The following is a 9,359-nucleotide window of genomic DNA, read 5'->3' as shown; positions in this document are numbered from 1 at the left end:
GGGGCAGAGAGCGAGGGAGACACAGAATCGGAAGTAAGCTCCAGGCTCTGAGCTGTCAGCACAGAGCCTGATGCGGGGCTGGAACTCACGGGAACTTACGAACGGTGAGATCATGACCTGAGCTGAAGTCAGACGCTTAACCAACTGAGCCACCCAGGTTCCCCAAGATTGTTTAGCTCTTAAGTGAGGAATAGCAAATCAGATTTGGGAATCTACTTTCAGTTTCATGGTTGCCCTTATTTAACTATTTGATGAGATAATGTTACTCAGTTTCCTTGGAAATATAGGAATATATGCATTCACGGAATCGATTGAAAATGTATTCAGGGGCTCCTGCATGGCTCAGTTGGTTAAGCCTCCGACTTAGGCTCAGGTCATGATCTCACCCCTCGTGAGTTCGAGCCCCGCGTCAGGCTCTGTACTGACAGCTCAGCCTGGAGCCTGCTTCGGATTCCGTGTCTCCCTCTCCCTCTCTGCCCCTCTCCCACTCATGCTCTGTCTCTGTCTTTCAAAAAAAAAAAAAAAAAGAATAAATGTTAAAAAAAAAAAAGAAAATGTCTTCAGTCTGTTCATCCAAAATAGTAATTACTAAACTTCTGTGTTGCACATAATGCATATATAAAAACAGTCTATTTCTTGTTTGTTAAGAAAAATAACATCAAATGTCTCCCACCTGTATGTAAAATGTTTTACAGATTACGGAAAGAAAAAAGTGAATACTCAATAGAAATTTGTCTTTCCATGTGTCTGCTGGTATAGCTAAGCAGAGCCGATAATGTGACCTGCTGCTGCCATCTGCAGCGTGGAAGGCTTATTAAAAGCATGCTACCTCTGTGTATATGAAGAGGGAGTGTGGGGCAAGCTGAGGGCAAAATACAAGCCAGCGCCACTCCCCCCTCCACCCCCACCCCAGGTGGGATATGGGGGATATTCCTCAGGCACTCCTGGATGCCCAAGAACAAAGGAAAGGAAAGAAAACAAATGGCCAGGGGTCTCCATCAGTTTATAACTATCTTAGTAAATTACCAGAGGAAGGCAGTCTTATCACTAGCCTAATCTCCAGAAACCTATAGACTCCCATTCCCTAGAGCCCCAACATCACCCCTCCCTGGTTTTGTGGGGAACAAAGGCAAGAAGGAAATGGCAGGTACAATTAAGTTTCCTTATAACCTGCAACTCATTGACAAATATTTGAGGCAGGCAGAGTAAACTGTTTCTCCAGGAAGTCTGTACTGTCTTCATGTTAATACTATGCTAGAGGGAAAAACAACTTTAGCTTGACAATTAACAAGGCCTCAGGTATCTTAGGAGTCCTCTTTAGCATATCAAGTGTCCCTCTGGAGGCCTCCCTTTTGTCTTTACCTCCCCCAATTCCATAGTAAATAACCAGTCACTCTTCAAAACCCCAGGGCACAGGTTTTCCTACCTACGGGTCCTGTCCCTGTGCTTTAATAAAATCACCATTTTTGCACCAAAGAAGTCTCAAGAATTCTTTCTTGGCCGTCGGCTCCGGACCCCATGAACACATCCCCCATCACCAGAACTTCATATATAACTGGGTTTTGAACACCTTGCTTATTTAAAAGGTAAGAACTATTTAATTTCTCTATTAGTCTATGTATTTTCTACAGCTAGCTTTAAATGCATGTAGAATGTAGTATATTTTAAATTATTAAAAGCATATATGAATATGATCTGCACCAAAACGAATACTGAGATTATATTTGGTTATGCTGAAATTAATTTTGAACAAGCAATTAAATGATAGACTAAAATGGCCCTTATGATTCATTGATACTAGGAAATATTTTCTAAATCATTTATGTTTACCAAAGTTTTATAAAAGTCACTAAAATACAATTTAAACATTTTTTTCAAATAGTTTTTTTTTCAGGTTTACCCATTACTTACTTAATCTATCATATATATTAGTAATACAGGTATCCACAAAGATGACCCCAGACATGCACTGTCAATGGATGAAAGATTTTAAGTTGTGTATATGTTGCTTTCCTAAACAGAAATAGCACAGTGATGAAAATACTACTTACTGAGATCTTAGGGGGATGAGAAATTTTCTCTCTTAGGTTTCTGAATTCCCTATGTATTTAAAAAATTCTCCTTTGCCATTTCTTGTCCACTCATATTCTCATCATAAAAGGTAGACAAAAAGTTAACAACACTGTGAAACTTGCAAGTTACTTAACCTTCCTGAGCATTGATTTCCCTATCTGTGCTTTTGGGTTTATAATAATCCTTTTGTTGTTGCATTGCAGTTAAATGAGAATTGTATGTGAGAAGTGTAGCACAATATCTACAACATGCTCATTAATGTTAACTTTTACATTATGAAACAAATCATTTCATCATGTTTAGTTGTGTTCAAAATAACCAAGTTTTCATATTTTATTTTTTTAATTTTGAAAATTTAATATTAAAAAAAATTTTTTTTAGAGGCAGCAGGCGTGAGTTGGGGAGATAGGCAGAGAGACAGAGAGAGAGAAAGAAAGAGAGAGAATCTTAAGCAGGCTCTGTGCTCAGTAGAGCCTGAAATGGGGCTCAATCCCATCACTCTGGGATCATGACCTGAGCTGAAGTTAAGAGTTGGATGCTTGACCAATCGAGCCACCCAGGTGCCCACAAATTTTCATATTTAAAATCTCTTACATTTCTATTGTAATTGATTGTTAAAAACTTGACATTTATAATTAAATGCAAAATTCCAAGAAATGCATTTTCAATTTTTTTAATAATATTTGGCAAATAAGATACTGGCTCATTCAACAAAATCTAGTATGATTATCTCCTTTTCTTTAACAAAATTTTAGTTACTTCATTTTTTATCTTTAAAATAGATCATAGATTTCTTAAATTATATAACTTAAATTTGTGATGCCTCATCAAACACCTACACAATTGGATAAACTACAACACAGGTCACTAGATACAATGCTCACGTGTTTTTATGACAAAAAATGTCGTAGCATAAGAAATAAACGAAATCCATTTGCATTTAGAGAATTTTTATTAAAAAGGCTTTTTCTTTTTGAGATAGTTCCAAACCAAAATGTTGGAAGAAAAAAATAAAAGTTTAAATGAAGGAAAAATTGCTGAACTTGATAACTCAAAATCTCAAAATATTGTCAACAATAGTTTCTTTTCCCCATAACTTTAACAATTAAAGAGACTATGTCAGAACTGTTAAAATAAGAGTAAGTTGTGAAGTATTAATATTTTATATTACTTCCTATGTTCACATTTTGATAGCAAACAACAAATCTAAAAGAAATGTATATAAGCCTCAATGAATTACTATTTTAGTGAACTGCTACATATGCTGCTGGGCTAGACTCCGATTCTTCAGATCATCCATCAAAACCCCTCTTTTGTAGGAAAATTTGGGTGACTTGTCTAATGAGTGTTAATTCCTTTCCTCCAGGATATTATGGATAAGGAAGGATATTAAAAAGTGTGTGTGTGTGTGTGTGTGCGCGTGTGTATTTTTTTCTTCAGTACCTGTTGTTTCACCCAGACTCCGTTTGAGTTCAGTCTGGTTTGTAAATAATTTTCAAAGCCATTAGGGGATGCTTTGGTCCAGTATAGACAAAATGCATCCAGGAGAAGCTATTGTTTGAATCAGATGTAGCACTACTATTGGAGGAACACCTGTGGTGCAGCTGAGGGGAGAAGGGTGGCCTCATTGCTCAGGAAGAGTCCAAATTCATTAGGTGCATCCTGAACTCATGGGGCCTCTTCATTCTTGGTGATAATCACAGTGTTTCTCACTTCTATGTCTTGTGCTGTGCTCTTGGCTTGGCATTTTTTTTTTCCTTTTTTAAGTAGACTCCACACCCGGTGTAGGGCTCAAACTCACAACCCCGAGATCAAGAGTTACATACATGCTCCTCCCACTGAGCCAGCCAGGCAGTTTGCTCTTGGCTTGGAATGTTCTCCTAGGTGTACACTTCTGCCTTTGACCCCACCTGGCCGGGAGGACACACATAGACTCATCTCACGATTTGTTATCCTCTCTCTAAGGGCTCTAATCTGTCACGCTAAATGTATTGAATGTCTCCTCTTTTTGTACCTGGATGTACGTTCTTTAACGTTCTTTAACACTGTAGTATCGTATGGGTTATGGTGAGTGGTATGGGACTGGGGCTGGACAGAAACAGGGGCTTTTCCTTGAGTTCTTGATATCCCTTACATCTCTTATCCAATCAAGTGCCCAGTTTTGTTAATTCCTCTTAACATATTTAATTCCTCTTCTATACCTTACTTTGCAAGACTCTATATGATCTAGCCCTGACCACTTTTCTTACTGCAACTCATGCCTCCCTCTCTCTTGTTTATTATACTTCATTTGCACAGGCTTCCTGTGTTTCTCAAGCTTGCCAGCAGGCTCTTGACTTGGAGAGTCAGGTGAGCCTGGAACTCACTTTTCCATCAACTACGAACTCTTTTTTTCCATATATTCTAATGAATTGCTGCTGCCTTTTCCCCTTTCTCTGCTCAAATGCAAAGGAACAGCAGCTCCATTTTTCTCGATTTATTTATTCTCAAGTACTTTTCTTCATGAAAAAAAAATGATTGTTCATCATGGCAATGGGTAACAATCAAAACCAGTATTAAACTTGTTTAATCAGTGATTGATTACAAAAGTGCACACATGTATGAAAGAAATTCAGTAACATTCCCTGCAATCTACTTTTGAAAAATCAGTAATCAGCTGTAGCTTTACTCCAGTGAACATTTCTGACAGTCAGCCAGTCAGACACCGTCTTACTTTGGTAAGTTAGTTTCTATAGCTAAAGTCAACACTCTAGCTTCTACACTTCTCACTTTTCCAAAAACCCTGTGCAAGCTTTCTCCTTTGCTTATAAACTATGTCTTACAAACTCAGCTCTCCCTTGCCTGAGTAAGCAATAAATACAACTTATTGTTTTAGATATTGAGGGATGGACTCTTGATCAGTATTTATGATCACCTATGATAATGTGATATTTTTTGTTACCTGTTGGTTAATGTCCATCAGTATTAAAATATAAGTTCCAAGAGGACAAGCACCCTGTTGCTTTGTTCACTGCTGGAACATCATACTGACAGAGATGCCTTGTACATAATACCAATGTCCTAAATTTTTGATGAATGCATCTTTAGAGTAGGAATTGTTGCCACTTAGCATAATGTCTCCACTGCTTAATATAGTGCCTAGTACGTAGAAGGAATTCCAGAAGATACTAGTTAAATAAATTAATGAATAAACTCATGGACAGTACATGTTTTAGAATATTTTTTAGGCATGTCCTTGAAGTGAACCAATGATTATTTAGATCTCTGTGTGTCCATATAGGTCTTTTGTACTCATCTCTCTCTTCAGAAATATACTAGATGAAAAGATGCCCACTTGCCTCTTTGACATCTTCTTCTGGAAAACTTAAGGGAATTATAAAATCAGTATGTTTGAAACTGAACCCATGCTCTTTATCCCTAAACCAGATCGTCCTCTAATTTTCTATCAGTACATTTACTGATAGGCTGGGAATTCCCTTTCTCCCTCAAATCTTGATTTTCAGGCCAGCATCAAGTAATGGTGATTTTATTCCTTAATGGATCTCGAATCTGCTCACTTCTCTTCCTTTGCATGAGTGCCACATGTCCAAGCTACCATTAACTGCACCTAAGCTACTAATTGGTCAATGAACATCCTTTCCTATACTCTTACCAATCTAAACTTTAATTAGTTAACTCTCTTCTTATGAACTTTTATCAGATGCTTTGCTGATGAGACAAAGTCTAGAATCTTTAACATGGCCACAGGCCCTATTCATCCCATCTCATACCATATTCCACCTCACTGTCTGAACTCTACTCACTGGCCTTCTTTATGTCACATGAGATTGTCATGTCTTCATCCTCCCCCATCACAGAGCTCAGCCAAACACATTCCTCCTTCTGCTCCACTTATTGTTCATATATTAAATCTACAATTACTCCCTCACAACCTGACCAAGTCAAATACCTCTGCCGAACTTGGCACCTTGTCCATCTCCTATAAACACTTGTAGTTAAAGTCTAACCTTGATGTGTGTCATTATTGGATTAATAAGGATCTCTTGGAACTCTAAGCTCCACCAAAGTGGGGGATACAGTATTTTGGCATACTGGAGAGAGTCAATAAATATTTATTAACTTGAGGAAAGAATGAATGAATAAATGGGAGGCATTTGAATTTGGTCAAATCTTTCCTAGTACATCTCAGAATAAAAAGGGCTGGAGCCTGTGTTCTGAGAGTATAGTGGGGCCAAGAAGAGTCAGTAAACCAGAAAACTGTGATGTACAGGGGATCTTACTCATTCTAGAGCTATATGCTTTTTACTGAATATTTTACTGAAAAGTGAGAGTCTCGCTCACCTCTCGTGGACTCCTGTTTGGTAGGAAAGAAAAAAGAAAAGTAGATCACAGAAGACATGTGAAGATTAATTTCACCTGTAATAAGGAAGAGGCGAAAGGATGGATCTTAATTTGTTGTAGTGTGCAATTCAGGAGCAAAGTACTACAGGTTTTTGTTTAATATAGCCAACTTTAAATAAGTGCTGTATTCTAAGAAGGAGTGTTATCTTTCGGGAGTGTCCATTAGAAGTAGGTGTTTTACCAGTCAGAGCGGCTAAAATTAACCACTCAGGAAATATAGGGAACCCTCTTGCACTGTTGGTGGGAATGCAAACTGGTGCAGCCACTCTGGAAAACAGTGTGGAGTTTCCTTAGAAAATTAAAAATAGAACTATCCTATGACCCAGCAATAGCACTACTAGGAATTTATCCAAAGGATACAGCAGTGTTGATTCATAGGGGCACATGTTTATAGCATGTTAAAGCTCAATGTTTATAGCAGCGCTTTCAACAATAGCCAAATTATGGAAAGAGCCTAAATGTCCATCCACTGATGAATGGATAAAGAAGATGTGGTTTATACATACAATGGAATACTACTTGGCAATGAGAAAGAATGAAATCTGGCCATTTGCAGCAATGTGGATGGAACTGGAAGGCATTATGCTAAGTGAAATAAGTCAGTCAGAGAAAGACAGATATCAATGTTTTCACTCATATGTGGAACTTGAGAAACTTAACAGAAGACTTTGGGGGAAGGGAAGGGGAAAAAATAGTTACAAACTGAGGGAGAGAGGCAAACCATAGAGACCCTTAAATACAGAGAACAAACTGAGGGTTGATGGGGGATGAGGGAGAGGGAAATGGCTGATGGGCATTGAGGAGGGTACTTGTTGGGATGAGCTCTGGGTGTTGTATGTAAGTGATGAATCATGGGAATCTACCCCCAAAACCTAGAGCACACTGTATGCACTATACGTTAGCCAACTTAACAATAAATTATATTTAAAAAAAAAGAGCAAAGATAATGCACAGCCACCGGCCCATAAAAGAAAGTGGGTGTTTTAAACTTTTTACTAGTTTTAGGGTTCATTTAAATAATTTTTTAAATCCAAATGTTGATCATATTAAAATGTAGTATTTATAAGTAGTATTTTTCTCCCATTTTTCCCACCATGAGAATCTCAAATGCCGCTGTTGTGACACCAAGTTAGAACGTATTCCACTTTAGAAATCAAAAGTACAAGAAATACAAGAAGAAAATATGAAGCAGGTACACCTTGAGGGAGGAAATTTGGGACATGGAGCAGAACGGGGAGAGGAAAAGATAGAATCCCAGGCAGTCTTCCACATACTGCCTGATATTCCTTTTTTTTACTTCCTTTTGTTCCCCCACCAGGAATTCATAGGAAGCACATGCCTAATATGTGATAAGCCCTCCGAAAATGCTAACAATTTTTCTACACTTTATTAGTTAATAAGCATCTGCTTTAAAAATGCCACTTCCTGGGGCTCCTGGGTGTCTCTGTCAGTTAAGCATCTGACTTCGGTTCAGGTCATGATCTCACAGTTCCTGAGTTCAGACCCCACGTAGAGCTCTGTGCTAACAGCTCAGCCAGGAGCCTGCTTCAGATTCTGTGTCTACCCTGCTCTCTCATCCCCTTCCCTGCTCGCACCCTGTCACTCAAAAAATAAATAATAAAAAAAAATTAAAATGCCACTTCCTTTAGCTGGTTATGAATGACTGACCATAAGTCACACACACGTCAGTTAGAATAGACAAAGAGGAAAAGGAGGAAACACTGAGGTCCCCTTAACTGTCACCGTAGCTCTGCAAAGTGGCAAATGGGAAAGTGAGAAGGTTCAGAAAGACTACAGGACAGATGTGAAGATACATAGCTACCACACAGCAGAGCTAGACTGAAGACAATGTCTATCACACACAGGACTGTCGTTTGCTTCTGTGACTGTACTGTTCCCAACATGCAGGTCACACCCGTTACACTGAAAGAATGGATGGGGCCACTGGGAGAAAGATTGGGTGTGATGTGGAAGCACGGTTCTATTTTTGGTGGTCAATGCTTAAACTATTCTGCCCCACTAATCCATTTTTTGTGGTTTTCTGAGGCATGCCAACAGAGAGGGCACTCAAAAAGGTGATTCTTTTCCTTTTCATCTTAATACAACATAGAACCCTTACCCCAGAACCTAGCACTAAATTGCTATTTGTGGGCTATCTTGGGAATTTAACTAACACATACAACAGTATTTCTAGATGATAGATTCTTAATCCCAAGTAATTAACTTAGTTACAGATGCTTGGAACATAGTTCCTCTACCAAGTAGAGGACTGCTTGGAGTTGGTCTAAACACCTTTGTCAGTAGTTAAAAATTTGGGTAGTATTTGTATAGTTCTAAAGTATTTGTATAATTTGGGTAGTATTTGTATAATTTCAGATGGCTACATGGTGTTTTGCTTAAAACAAGTTTGTTTCCTCATTTTGAAAAGGGAGGAACTATCATCATTCCTAAAAAAAGATTCTAAAAGCTTCTTGTGTGGGCTTTGGGAAAGAGTGGGTAACTAGACGTAGTTACCTAGAGGACTCCGAAATGTTAAAATAGAAGGCATTAATTAACTGAATTCACTGTGTGCCCTGACTTCTGCATTTGCCTCATGTATTAAGGTTTTATTTATTTATTTTTCTTTGCTTATTTTTAAGTAAGTCCTGGAATTGTGCTTTTTTTTCAGAGCCCTAGATTCCTTTTCTGACTAAACTTTCACTGTAATAGATAAATTTCCTGCTCTACACTACTGCTTTTACTAACTTAGAAGTCTGTTTACATGCTTGTTTAAATCTCTGGTGTGGGTATGTTTACACCATACTTTGGTTTGTAAATTTTAGCTTCCTTCTGGAAATATTAGCTTCTTACCACTAGAACAAATTGATTTCATCTATCTTCCTCCT

The sequence above is a fragment of the Panthera leo genome, chromosome C2 (assembly GCF_018350215.1).
Source record: "Panthera leo isolate Ple1 chromosome C2, P.leo_Ple1_pat1.1, whole genome shotgun sequence".
NCBI lineage: Eukaryota > Metazoa > Chordata > Mammalia > Carnivora > Felidae > Panthera > Panthera leo.
The sequence above is the reverse complement of the archived record's forward strand: the minus strand, read 5'-3'. Positions refer to the sequence as shown.